The sequence below is a fragment of the Equus asinus genome, chromosome 25, assembly GCF_041296235.1.
Source record: "Equus asinus isolate D_3611 breed Donkey chromosome 25, EquAss-T2T_v2, whole genome shotgun sequence".
In the NCBI taxonomy this organism is placed as follows: Eukaryota; Metazoa; Chordata; class Mammalia; order Perissodactyla; family Equidae; genus Equus; species Equus asinus.
Genome location: NC_091814.1, coordinates 27888458 through 27903344, shown reverse-complemented (window position 1 = coordinate 27903344; position 14887 = coordinate 27888458). Strand labels below are relative to the sequence as shown.

At 42.6% G+C, this 14887-nt stretch overlaps 1 long non-coding RNA gene across 1 annotated transcript; it reads right to left on the bottom strand.

The window, feature by feature from the left end:
- Positions 1-399: 399 nt before the first annotated feature.
- Positions 400-14087, bottom strand: LOC139042098 (uncharacterized). Its single transcript, XR_011498337.1, has 3 exons — positions 13831-14087; positions 10163-10618; positions 400-961 (listed from the first exon to the last, which is right to left on the bottom strand). It is a non-coding gene; the product is annotated as an uncharacterized lncRNA (long non-coding RNA).
- Between the last annotated feature and the right edge of the window lie 800 nt (positions 14088-14887).

Sequence of the window (14887 nt, the reverse complement as noted above, 5' to 3'; positions counted from 1 at the left end):
CCTTACATCAGACTCTGTTCGCATGTGCCTTACTGTCTCCTTAGTCAGGGTGCTGTTCTCTCCAACCAGCTGGAGCCCCAGGAGGCATGAGACCAACTCACAGGATGTTCCTGAGGCAACTTCTAAATTTGTATTTAGATGACAGCCTTGGAAACCCAAGCAGAAAACCAGCAGAACAAGACAACACCTAAATCTAAAGGCACTCACCTAGTGGCAAAGCAGCTACATTGTTTCAGATAATGATGATAACTTCTGCTTGTAATTTCCCGTGTGAGACCCCTTCTTTAGGAAAAAATACTTTGCAGTACATTTCATGTGGCTGAAAATGACAGGCAGATAGACAGTGTGTCTTCTCAGACTCAGCTTTGTGAAATGTTGCCTTAGTCGAGCTGTCTCAGACATAATTTCTTTTAATTTCTCCAACAAACCTTACAGACTAGATTGTATTTATCCCATTTCAAATAGGAACACAGGTGGAAAAATGGAGATAGAGTGTCCTTGGAACTGAGATCCCAGCAAACAGGTGAGTCCCAGTTCAGAGGGGCTTCACCTCTATAAAGAAGGCCATATGACCTAATTAGTTGTTGGAGGTTGAATTGTGTCCCCAAAAAGACATGCTGAAATCCTTACCCCTGGGACCTGTGAATATGGCCTTAGTTGGAAACAGAGTCTTTGTAGATGTCATCAGGTTAACATGAGGTCAGACTGGATTAGGGTGGTCCCTAGTCTAATATGACTGGTGTCCTTATAAGAAGAGGGAAATGTAGACACAGGGGCATGCAGGGAGAATGCCATATGATGACGGATGCAGAAATTGGAATGATGAGTCTACAAGCCAAGGAACATCAAAGATCGCCAGCAACCATCAGAAGCTGGACGAGACAAGGAATGATCCTCTCCAGAGGCTTCAGGGAGCGCATGGACCAGCTGACACCTTGATTTCAGGCTTCTAGTGTCCAGACTGCAAGAGAATAAATTTCTGTTATTGCAAGCCACCCAGTTTGTATTTTGTTATGGCAAAATTAATACTAATATAGGAAATTAACATATCAGCATATTCTTTTGAGATGTTATTGGATGGGGAATTGCAGCTGGTCCTTAGGCTGGGATGATCATGCCTCTACTAAGTGGGAACTGAGAACCAGTAGAGCTTCTGGCACCTAGTAGACAAAATTGAAGCTCCATACAAGGTCCTTTAAGATCTGACTCTGACTCCTAATTACCTGTCTAGCTTCTTATCTCGACCCTCCCTTATGCTCCAGGCACACTGAACTAACCATGCTCTCCAAACAGGTGACACTCTTTCAAACCCCCAAGACATGACACACACTGTCCACTCTTCTCGGAGTGCCTGCCTCTTCATGTGTCTACCTGGAGAGTGCCTTCCTACTCTTTAAGCCTCAGCTCAAGCATCGCCAACTCTACGAAGGCGGCTTCCCCTGACTTCCTAGGCAAATACTCCATTCCCTATGTGTCCGTTGCAAAGTTATCACATCATTTTGTAACGTTTCTTATCCTTCTATCCACTATACTAGTGCTTCTTAACTTTTGTCTTAATATCTGCAAAGGGCTCTAAGGAAAGAAAGACGGTCAGAGTCTTCTCAGAAACAGGCTTGTGCACTAGACCCACCCCTTTAACTGAAGACTGGGTACAAGTCAGTGAACTGACTTCCACAGGTCAAGGACACACACAATATTACCCAGCTCCTGAGGATCTGTAGGGTGTCTCTAACTCAGGGTTCTCAACCTAGACACTATTGCTATTTGGGGCAGGACAACTCTTTGTTAAGGAGGATGTTTATGTGCTTTGCAGCATGATTTGCAGCTCCCCTGGCCACTACTCACTAGAGGTGAGTAGCATCTCCTCAGTTATGACCCACCCCAAAGTGGCTCTATATGATGCAAATATCCCCTGTGGGGCAAAACATCCTGGTTAAGAGTCACTGGTCTAAATGGATAGACACAGTGGGTAAAAAGCCTGACAGTAGACTGAAACAGGGCCAGGGGATGAGCTTCTGGACCTTCCAGATCTTAAATATATAAGCCCTCCTTATAAGACAGCATGGTATAACAGAAAGAATATAGACTTTGGGCTCATCCAGCCCTGAATTAATATCCCGGTTCTGTTCCTCACTAGCCAGTGTGTGATTCTGCATTTGTTTTTAACCTCTATGAGCCTCAGCTTCTCCTCTGGGTTATTGAGACGATGGGCCATCTGAGAAAACATCCAAAGTGCCTGACTAAAGACCTGGCACATAGTGGGTTCTCAATAAAAATCTGTTCCTTTCATCTTTTCTGTCCTGTTGGGGGTGGATGCGATAGTAAGCTCATGGAATCTGATACTCTGTCTAGCAACATTCTCCTGGGATGAATAAGCAACTCAAGGAGAGAGTTCTCTATTTCCGGGGTGGAGAAGGGGTAGGGTGGGGAGGGTAGTAGTGCCTGATTGGGTGGGTGGGGATGCCAGGCATTAGAAACAGAAGCAAAAGACCTTTCGGGAGCCTTGGAAAATGACAATCTGAGTCAGAGGGAATTAGAGCAACAACATCGAGATGCATTTAAATTTAATTTAAAAGGAAAAAACCAAGGCACGAGCGAGCATTGTTCCCATAACATGCCCTCATAATTCTCCGACAAGCCTAGTTTGAGGTTGTGCGTGTGTCTCACAGTCCCACATATTCTTCTTTTGTCACATTTGCACTTGCTTTGGAGCCTGCCATATGGTGCCACTCACTAAAAGAGTTTTGGGGGCAGGTGCTAATCAAAGACACTGCCACCATCATACCCACACACCAGATACACAGGCGTGTGTGTTTGCACACTCTACCCCAAGGGAGAATTGTTATATTAAGCAAGACCTGTGAGCACAAGGCCCAACAACAAAGTGGTAATCATTGGGAAATGACTGCATGAAGCCACACAGACTTACTGCTCTACTCACCTAATTATTCTGCCCTTGAGATGGTTTTGTTTAAAGTTACTACGGTAAGAGCAACGTTGCCATAGCAACCTGCTGCTGGATGTTGTTCGGTATCTCCAAGCAGACTAAATCACTCACAATTACCATCAACAATGCTCTAGTGGCATAATTTCTAATAGCTTAGTGCATTTGCCCACTTGCTCTCTGTAAAGAAGAAAAGAAAGAAACTGGATGGCCCTTGTGAAAAGGTCCCTGCCATTTCTATATGGGTCTCTAAGTCGACTTCAAAGAGACCACATTTCAGATAGCAACAGTGAATCATCAGAGCGCTGAAGGTGGAGTCAGAAGATCCGGACTCCAGTCATAGTCGTAATGACTTGTTAGTAATTACTCAGTAATTATTATCTTTAACAATTCCTTAACTTCACCTATCTGAATCATATTTTCCTTATTTGAAAAACAGGTGTAAGATTGTTTTCCTTCCGCTCATCCCTCTCCCAGCCAACAACTTTCTGTGAGGGCTACATAGGAACACGCATGGGGAAGAACATGGGCACTGTGCTGGGCCAGGAGACAAGAGGTGGGTTTTCAGGGATCTGAGCCAGTTTTCAGAACTTCCAAGGCATGGCGCATGCACGCATCTTAATTTCCTGGGGGTCTGTAAAGATCTCTCACATTGTGTTGGTTGTAACCTTTTGTAAAAGCCATTTATTCCCTTCCTGATTATTAGGTAGAGAGAATTCTGACCTAGAGAATAAAATTTCATATAAAATGAAAAGAACCCCAGGTTGTTTTCTTGGATAAATAGTCAAATGGTAATGAAATTCCTTTTCAAAGATTTCCAACAGCAAACTCATCTCCATTTTCTCCCAAGGGAGGGAGGGAATAAGACATTTCCTTGATCAAGATGTGAAATCATGTTGGAGACTGAAAAAAACATTGCGAATATGTGAGGGGCCACTGGTCTCTTGACACAAGCAGTTTCTGTCTTCATAGATTTGAAAGGGCTAGAATACAGTAGGTGCTCAATAAATGCCTATTCTGTGGCTGGATAGCAGTAATAGGGGCAGAGGTAGGGAGACAGGTGTCTAGGTTAGCCAGGAGGAATGGAGGGCTTGAATAAAAGTGGAGTGTGCAAAAAAGAGGGAGAAGAGGAACATTTCTCCCATGACAGCACTTTTTCTTTCCATCCCACCCTTTACCCAACATGACAGGTCAGAAAGACAAGGAACAAAAATGATAAGAATAAAACTGGAATTAATAACTGCCACCTCTAGATTTGGGTAGGATAGTAACTTTGCTGCTGAAGCTATGATAGGATTTAAAACAGAAACCCAGAATAGCACCAATGTTGAGACATTTGAGGTTATCAGAGCTCACGGTCTGAAAATTTCCTCTTTCCCTTTATATCATTATTTATACGTGTTGATTTTTGAGACTAGGAGCCCCATCTTCTTTGTCTCCACATCAGCCATGACACTTGACCCTGGACTTTTCACTTAGAATTAGGCCAAAAATGTAGTTAATAAAGGCCTCACTTTCTAATTACCTGAAATTTAATATGAAAAAATCCCAGCTATAAGACTTATCACCAAAAATCTTTCTAAAGTGCATTAGTCCACTTTCTGTCTTAAGGGGAAAAGTGTGAAGAGCGTAATTGAATCTCTGGTGACTCAGCAGCTCATGGGAACATGAGCTGGAACATTAAATCTCATTTATCTGCAGTAGGGTCGTCAGGAGGCGGGGCTAAGGGGCCAGAGAGAGAGCTTGGGCCCACTGTGTGCTGATGTTAGATCCTACCTGGAAGCTTTTAAAAATAGATCTTTAATGTAACTATTTCCCCTATAAGTTGACTTTTCCTCCTAAAAGTTGAGTACTTCTTCAACAATACAACAGAAATTTGGTGTGTAGAGTTCAGCCGCAAATCTAAGTTTTACTTGCCCATTTTCCTCCTCCAGTTAATAAGTATAGTCATTCCTCTTCTATCCAAATAATGCAGTCCTTACACCTCACACTGTAACACCTATGAGACTCTGTAGGATAAATCTATATAGCATATACTGAGACGCACTGTCAGTCTTTCTCTGTTCATCCTATACTCACCCAGCTCCCAATTAATTTTCCTAGAACACAGGCCTCTAGGCCACCCACTCTACTTTCTCAGGACAAGGACACTTTTTAACAGGTGAGCCAGCCCATCTTCCCATGCCCCTTTGAAAAGAGTTCTGTCCCAGTCCCTGTAGTTCTCAGGCTTTTGTGAGGCAAAACCAGGTACCAAGAGCTTCAACTGCTAAAGTAGAAGCAAAGAGAAGAGGGGAATAGACCAAAGCTTATGAGACATCTGAGTTTCTGAGGGAAGGTGTGAGCGGAGTAGAGGAAGAGTCCAAAGCTTCTGAAGACGTCAGACAAGAGGATGGGAGAAGAAGCAGAAACTTAATAAGTGCAGCTGTTGGTTATGAATTGGCAATATTTACAATCAGAATTAACTTTTGATCATTTTTGCTTATTTTCTGTAGACGTTTGAATGTGGCACCAAGAGGGACCCTGGGATTAATTCAAGTTATGCCGTATTTCTCAAAATCCTCATCATACTCAAGGCCTGCTTCAAATGACACATCCTCTATGAAATCCTTCCTGTTTGTTTCTAAATGGATATGATCTTAATCACTCTCTTGCTTTCTCTTTCAAAGCCCCTTTACATTTTGTCCCTCTCTTGTGACACTACTCTGACACTATTTTGTATTATGTTCTATTTAACGTTACTTTTGATTTCTTCCTGTTATAAGACTGAAAGTGCCTGAGAGGACAGATTGCAATTTTCTCATCTTATAGTCTGCACTATAAAACTGTTGAATTGAATTTCGTTAAAATGAGCAAAGGTAAATTCTGATGCAATGGGAGTCTTTTGCAGGTCCTCTTAAAGTGAAGTGTCAGCTTATATTCTCCATTTGTAAGTGGTACCTCCATCCATCCCACTGCCCAAGTTGCAAACATAAGATAAATTTTTGATGCCTTTTTTCTCTCGTCTCCTAAATCCAACAGATCAAAATTTTTAATTGATTTTACCTCTAAAATATTTCTTTGATTTAATTACTTTTCCCCATCCTCCTCTTCATCACTCTAGTCCAGAGACAGCAAACTTCTTCTCTAAGGGGCCAGATAGTAAACATTTGAGGCTTTCGGGCCCACATATGGGCTTTGTTACATGCTCATCTTCCTTTTGTTGTTGGTTTTACAAGCCTTTAAAAGTGAAAAACCATTCTTTGCTCTTGGGCCACACAGAAGCAGGCTGTGGGCTGTGGTCTGCAGACCCCTGGTCTGATCAAAGCCACCCTAACCCCTCTCCCAGACCACTGCATTACCTTCCACCCGGTCTCCCCACTTCTACTTTAGCCTGCAATTCATGTTCCAGGACCATGTGTTAAAGAATGCACATCTGACCCTTTGTCCTCCCTGCATAAAGTCTTACAATGCCTTCCTTACTGTTCTTAGGGAAAGTTGAAAATCCTTAGCATGGCCAACCAGGCTGTCCACAGCTGGCTTCTTCCTCCATCTCTCGCCTCATTAATCATCACTTGCCCTCTTCCTTGACTGTGACATTTTCACTCTTGCTTCCTGGCCTTTATACGTGACATTTCTTTCGCCTGGAACATGCTACCTCTTCTATTCCTTTGTCTATTGACTTCTACTATCCTTTCTGACCTCAACATAACCATCATATTATTAGTTAGGTTCTCTTTATTGCATGTTCCCACTGAGTCCTTATCTTACATTGAACTCCCCAGAAGCAGATCCTGGATGAGGAGTCATGAGCAAGTGCTCACAGGAGAAACCACAAAGAAGTTTGGGGCTGTGGGGGAGGGTAGGGAAGCCCAGTGTGTTTGTCCAGATCCTCTGAGGAACAGATACCAAGATGAGGTTGAACGATTGAGGGTTTTATTAGGGAAATGCCTATATGATGAAATGGGCAGGGGGGAGTCAGAACAGACTGGGATGCAGGTCTGACCCCAAGTGAACAAGGAATGGAAGGAAGGTCGGTAGGAGAGTCTTAGACTGCTGTCTAGTCTAAGGAAAATTCGCTGAGACTGCCAGATAGTCCTTGAGCCAAAGTCACCTGTCAGAGGAGTCCCGTGTCTCCCACTCTGTGTCCCTTCACTCTCAGTCACTGGCTGGGAGCGACCATGGGGGAGTGTGGCCTCTGCACAAACTCAATGATGGATTTCAGAGGCAGAAGCGGGACCATCAGTCAATTATGCTCTTTATAGTTGGATGTCTGTGAGGTGCGTTCTCATGGCTATGACATCCAGTAAGGGAACACTTTCATCGAAGGCCCAGCCTCAGCCTGACCAGTGGAACTCTGGTGTCAGTTATGCCTCTGACTTTGTTTCCGTGGAAGGTAAGCGAGTTCAGCTTTCAGACTGTTCTGTCAGTCATTGGGTAAGGGCACTTGAACTCCTAGGCAACTCCCACTTTCTGTGCTTGCTGCCAAGTCTGCTCCAATATCCTGAAGGCAGGCCACCAAAGGGTGGGTAAGGTGCAAGCAATTAGAAGTGAAGGCACTCAGAAGCTGGGGGAGGAGCTCACAGAAACAGTAAAAGGGATTCAGGAGAATCTTGCCTGAGCACCAATGGTTTCAACTACAGCCCTGTTCTTCCCTTTCCTTCTCAATACCCTTGTAATGGTCTGTTACTTAATGTCTGCATTTTATACCAGATTATCATCTCTGTGAGGTCAGGGGCTATGTCTATCTTATTCCCTGAACCTAGCATGGTGCCTGGAACTAGTAAAAATGAATTAACTGTTTGTTGAATTCTCCATAGAAATGGTCAGAAATCTATTCTGCTTACAGGAACCAAATTAAATAATTTTGCCATTAATAGGAAGATGAATAAATTTAAAGAGGCATACATGAACAAATTCGCCCTCAGCCTTATATATGTCCCTCTAATCCTTGTGTTAATAAGCTTCCTCATGCCTTTTTATCCCCAAGTGCTGGTAATATCATTTAGAGTGCAGGTAATGCAGCTGAAGCTTTATTCCACTTACTGTGTTCTCACTGCTTCTAGCATGCTCTTAAGGCAATCAACAATAATAGAAGCTGTCACTTCCTGTATTTCCGTCTATGGCCACAATAGTTGATTCTCTGATACTAATGTGCTAAAGGAACTGACCTAAAGGAATCACTGATCTCATTTGTTCTCCACCCCTTCAAATGTTCTTGGCTGATGGGTCAGTTCAAGTGGTGAAAGCATAGTTGCTTCTAGAGTCATTGCTTCATTTCTTCTGATGGTCAGTTTGAAATGAAATGAAAAGAGAAAGTGGGCTTATGAATCAAATGACTTCCCTTCAAGTGCCTATCCTGTCACTTGATATGTGTGTGATTTCGGACAAATCACTTAACCTCCTTGTGGTAGACTTTGTTATTGTTCAAAACTATTTGCCGCCCCTCCTAGGGGGAAGCTTATACTCACCTGCCCCTTTGACATCAAGCTTGGCTACGTGATTTGTTTTGGCCGATGAAACGTAAACAGAACTAATGTGCGTCACTTCTAAGTAGAAGCTTTCTAAGATAGGGTATAATTCACTATGTTTTCTTCTTTCTCTCTGCCATGAATAACGGCAATATCCCAGACAGAGGCTGTTCCAAGCCAAGACAACAGCCTGTAGTCCTGGAGTCAGGATAACAGTGAGCACAGCCACACTTGGTGTAAAAGGACATGTAGCGTGAGCAAGAAATCAGTCTGAGTTCTTTCAAGTGCATTTGGATTTGAGAGGCTGTGTGTTACTGCAGCTTAATTTATCTTGACTGATACACATCTTATTTCTCAGTTTACTCACCTGCAAAATGTATGTTACAATAATTCTTACTCCACAGGATCACAGATTTTGTTCAGGCAACAACTCTTTAGCTTGAGCTTGTTAAATGTAAAACACCTACTAGATACTAGTAGGTTCTGCAAGGATGAAATGGGGTCAGTTTCTTATCATCAATGAGTTTATAGGACAATAAAAGAAAGAACATACACATACCATATATAAATTAGAATTTATGATAGAAAGTGCTCAATGCCTTGATAGGTAGTGATGAAAGTACTTTGGGAAATTGAAAGAAAGAGATCCCTTTTAATTGCAAGCTCAAGAAGCTCTTCCTGAAGGAGTATTGAGTTTGAAGATCGGGTACCTAAAAGGAAGGAGGCTTTTCCTAGACAAAAATAACTTAGGTGTAAGGAAGCATGGACCACTTCAAGGAAAATATATTAGAGTGTTTGTGAAGGGATTGAAAATTAATGTAGAAAAGGTTCTTGGAAGTCACGTTTTGGGTAGTCTTGGCTAAGAAATTTGAACTTTATTTTCTTGAAAGTTAGTAGCATTAACTTTTCGAGGCAGGATATGACTGTTGTTTGTTAAATGAATTAGAGAGAGAAGGGCTAATATGGAAGTCCATTGAGCATATTATTGCTGTATTGTAGGTTAGCGGTCAGCACATTTTTTTCTGTAAAAGGCCAGATAGTAAATATTTTAGCTTCTGTGAGCCACACAGTCTATATTGCAACTTTTCAACTCTGCCACCATAGTATGAAAGCAGACACAGACGAAAAGATTAATCGATGGGCACGGCTATATTCCAATAAAATCGTAGGGCTTCCATGGGTGTCCCAAGGGGATGGAAAGCTCGCCTTCCCTCCCTCCACCTGCTTCCTGTCACTGTGCTCGAAACACTAATATTCTGCCTAAAGACTTCATTGGAGACAGGAACACTCCAACTTACAAAATAAATGATGTTTGCTCCAGGGGACAGGCTAGCAGGGTCTAAACTAGGGCAACAAGGCATGGAGAGGAAGAACAGAGAGAAAAACATGACAGCAGTGGATTGACGGGAATAAAGAACACTGAGGGCGGAGTAGCTTTGAGAGGGGAAAATTATTTCAATTTTGGACATATTGAGTTTGAAGCGAAAGGCAAATGAGATAATGTAGGAAAAAGTGCTTCACAAACTGTGAAGTGTTATAGAAAAGGAAGGGTTATTTTAAGAGGAAATGACTGAGACCATTTTATGACTCAACACAAGCCCGTCAACATGCCTGCAAAAACAATCAAAGTACATGAACTATATATGGCGGGACTGCCCTATCATGTTTCTAGGTCAACAGCTCGGTGTTATGATACTATTTAAATAATTGTTATTTCCTTTGAAATGAGGGGTAGCTGTACCTGTAGCTTGATATAGGTGAACATATCTACCTGTTTACGCAGGAGCCTGGGTCAGAACCCCCAGGGGAGTTGCAAAGCTGCTTCCCTGAAGATCCTTAACTGGGCAACACTGAGCTCAGAAGCAGGGGTTGTACTCCTTGGATGGGTTCTCTTTATAAGATTTCATTGCAGTGTCTCTTTAAAACTTGACCTTTGTAGAAACAGATGCAATTACTTCATTGTCACATCAAATGATTAATTCTAAGTCAAAAACCATGTAGCTTTTAAAATAAGATTTATCCTCAGAAGAATTCATCTTGGCAGGAGCTACCACATGAATTTACAAGACTTCTAGAATGGTCCTTTCTTCTTATCTTGCCTTCCTTAAGATTTTTTAATTGTATCAGTGCCCGTTGAAGAGTGAAGATTCAAGTCAATAAATTCAAAGTGGACATGGGAAGGTTAATTCACTGACATGATAGAGGTTGACTCCATTGTCCTGGTTCCCTGAAAGAAAGGAAGCAATGCAAACGTGCGAAATATCATTTGAACAAGTAAGCACATGAGGTAAGGAACTTCTAGTAGCTCATTGTGGCCAGGTGTCCAAGCATGACCAGCATAAAAGGCAGCATTTCATGTGGCTTAAGAGCAAGGCTCCTGGAGCCAAATGACCTGAGCTTCATTCTTGCTCAATTATTTCCTCGCTGCGTAATGGCTGAACATGATACTTAACTTTTTTGTGCCTCAGGTCCCTCATTTGTAACATGGGCAAAGAATGATACCTATCCTTTGAGGGAGTTATGAAGGCAACATTTTAATACATATGAAGTACCCCATAGGGATTAGCTGTTACTATGAGTTACTGAGAGCAACAGAGCAGTATAAACCTAGATGATGGCCCACGGGTTGAAAAGAAAGAGCATGACCAAAACCCAAAACTTGGTTTCTGTGGGAGGGGCAGAGTGGAGGATGTGTTCAGTTTCAGCTATTGCATTAAGTGTGAGAAACACTGAAATATGAACCAAGAAAATGCAAAATCCAGAATTGATGCAGAAAATAAATAAGGGGCTACCATAAGGAAGATATGGCAAGTATAGAATGTGTCCAGAGTGAAAAACTGTTGATGCCAGTATTTTTTTAAGGTCCAGCTCTCTCCTCTCTCAGGGGCTCCCCCATCTTTTGTGGAGTCATAGCTTTCTAAGGCTTGCTTCTGAAAGCAGCTTAATTTCCTTCTTTGAGCTGGATGATATATTTCAGTGTGCCATCTGTGCATGCTTAAAGAGAAAGTGAAAAAAAGAAAGAGGGACTTTGAGGAGGAAAAGAGCTTAGACAGTCAATCTAACCCTTTAATTTTATCCGCCAAAACTAAATAGAACCCAGATCTCCTGCTTTTTAGCCAGGCATTACTATTTCTCATTGTTATGGATCTTATTGTTGTTATTTTCCATTAGAGGTTTCAAAAATCCTTCTTGTGTAATGAAAACACAATTCACAAGCATCATTAAATCTATGGTATCTGGCTACTAAAAACGTTAAGCCAGTTTTATAACGGAGATTCTAGAGACAGTTACATGTAAAAGGGTGCTACACCTCAAATGAGCTGCCAAGGGAGGTTGACACCCACTCAGGTGGTGCCATGGCTGCTAAAAATGCCCCAAGCCAGTCAGTATCGGGAACCTACTAGGAGCTCAACATTGTGCAAAAGCAGCATAAACCACTTACAGAATTCACAGGTTTGTTCCAATGGTGAGGCCTAAAAACCTAAACCTCGTTTACATTGGCAGAGATTGCGAGTGCCTGAAAGAAAGTTGACCTTTAACTGGAATGTTCAGGGTAGGCTTATGGAAGGGAAAGTTCTTAAGCTGGGCCTTCACGGATCTGTCAATGCTTTGGAAGCTGGTGGGGTGGTGTGGGGGACACAACAGGTCAAGTTATGCCTTGCTCAAGTCACCATTCGTTTTCCATTCCCTCTTTTCAGTGTCTTGTTCTGTTACTCCACCATCTGCTTGCCCGGATTGGGATCAACATGTTGCTTCCTGGCTGTCTCTTACCTATTTCTCCATCCCACTGTGGAATCATCCCTGAACGGTTCCTGTGCTGGGGAACCTTCATCAGCATTTTCCTGGCGTTTTGATCCCTGCCTTACTCTTAAGATGCAAATGCTGAGGGAACAACACCAGGGCAGTGACAGAGGTTAAATGGCGTCGGGGGTCTCACAACACACTACATAAGCCACACCAAACTCAGCGTATTTGCAAGTTCACATTTGCCAGGATCTCATGCTTCCCCCGCCTGCTCTCCTAGCACCCGTGATCATCTCTATTTTTGACTGTTTGGCATTTTGCTGAAATTAATGGTTTAGTGACTTTCCCCACCACCAGAACAAAAGTTCTTCAGTGGGTCAGGGATGGGATCTTCTTCACCTCTCTGGTGCAGGCCCCCACCATTCCTTCTCTAGACAATTTTTATAGTTCCCTATACAACTTCTTGATCCCCTGAAGTCTATTTTCCATAAAACAAAGAGAACTTTGAAATGTAAGTCACAAAATGGACATGCCACTCCCTTACATTGTAGGTGAAATAAAGTTCAACCCCTTACCAGGACTCCTGTCAAACTCCTTAAACTTATTTCATCCTATTCCTGCTTCTACTCACTATATTCTAGCCACTATGGTTTTCTATGCATCAAACTTCTTCTGGCCTCAGGGCCTGTGCACATGCTTTCTTCTGCCTACAATTCTGCCTCATTATTTGCATAACTAGCACCTTTTCCATCTTTTTGGTCTTAGTTTAAATATTGCCTGCCTAGAGGAGCCTTGCTCCATTGTAAAGTAGGACTCCTTACCCTGTTATTTCCTAAGTCCTCCATGGTTCTGGTTTTTTCCTTAAAAACACTTACCACAATTTATAATTCTTTTATTTATTGGCCTATATGCTTGATTTTTGTTGTCCTTCTCCCCACCAGAATGTAAGATCAAAGAGTGCAGGATCTGGGTCTGTCCTTAGTGCCCAGCACAGTGCCCGGCACACGGAGGCTGTCAGTATGTCTTTGTTAGGTTCATGTCTCCACAGTGAGCACCTTTTCAGACACACAGGAAATGCTCCACTTGAATGCTGACATAAACCTTACTGGCAAAGGTAACACAGTCAGATTTGAAGAGGAGTTAAATAGAGGTCAGATTTAAGCATCATGCTGGGAGAGTACAAAAGAGGTAGCAATTGATTAGGATTGCAGGCAGAGGAAGAGTTTGATAGGCAGGGAATTGTGAAGACATTCCAGGGTGATGATGGCACAGTGTCAGACTAGGCACAGATGTGTGGGGAGCGCTCAGTAGTCTGGGATGATTGTAGGGTAGAATATGATGATATGATGAAGAATAGAGTGCAAGGGGAGGAGGAAATTATGCTTCAGTCAAATTATGAAAGTACTGGAGTGTCTTGCTAAGGAGTTTAAATTTTCATTTGAGGGCAAGTGGGACCCCAGGGTTGATTTTTAAAGAGATAAACAAAGATCATGATGCTAATCAATATAAAATTTTGTAATATATTCCTAATGAAGGTTACAAGTTTTGAATTTCCCAAGTGTTCCTGATAACTTCTGCCTTCATTGTATCATAGAATTTTAGCATTCATTCAACAAATACTACTGAGCACCTGCTATGAGATAATTTATTATGACCCCATTTTACACATAAGAAGCTAGAAGTCAGAAAGATTACCTTGCTTGCAAGACCCCCCAGCCAGTGTGTGCAGGAGCTAGAACTGGAATCCAAGTCTGCCCGACAGCAAAGATCAAGCGCGTTCCATGACACCACGTCACCTCCTTCCACCAGCACAATGTAAATGAGCTCTTATGAAACTGCTGTTTCTATCTTGGGCTAAGCTCTGCAGAAAAAAGATTAAATCTTTGGGATAGGGATATTTTGGTTCTTCCGTTACTTCTTGGGAAAGAAAGATTTTTCCCTTCAGCTAATTAAGGATGATATTGTCTACGGGAAATCACGTGAGGTATCACCTGGTAGAGTCAAACCTCAGGGTGAGGGGCTCTGATTTACCGCTATGCCCACAACGGTTGGTGCAGAAAGGAAGACACATTTCCCAAAAGTAAGGCACACTGGGAAAGTCCCTGTTCATCTTCCTGGTATACGGCATCCTCCAGCTGGGTATGTTTGCTTTTCAGCTTGAAAAATCAATAACCGTGAACTCTCATTGACGTCCAGGCCATTGTAGTAAACAATAAAGAGGAAGGGAGGCTTCCAATAGCTGAGGGGAAACTGTCGTTTGAGATGGCATGAATGTGCCCAAGGCTGAGCCTTAGCCTGTATCCTGCCCTAGTGGAGGGAGGTGCCCCTTTTTAACCGGTAGAAGGAAAGAATCCAATGCCTGCCACAATAGCTTTTTCCTCGTATGAGATGAGGCAAGGGCTTAAGCAATGTTTTCTTTTGTTCTCCCTGAGAGAAGGGTAGGGAAACTAGAAATTTACCTGGAGACCACACGCAGCTCACATCCTGCTGTGTGGCTTAATGTCCCCCAGTACGAAATAGTTCTTCTAAAGTCTTGTTGTCAACAATACCTTCCAGATGTTCAGCGCTGTGCAGTCTAAGGAGCTCTATTTTGAGGAATATTAGCCCTGAGCTAACATCCGTGCCCATCTTCTTCTACTTTATATGTGGGACACCTACCACAGCATGGCTTGACAAGCACTGCATAGGTCTGCACCCAAGATCCGAACCGGCGAACCCCGGGTCGCTGAAGCAGAACATGCAAACTTAACTG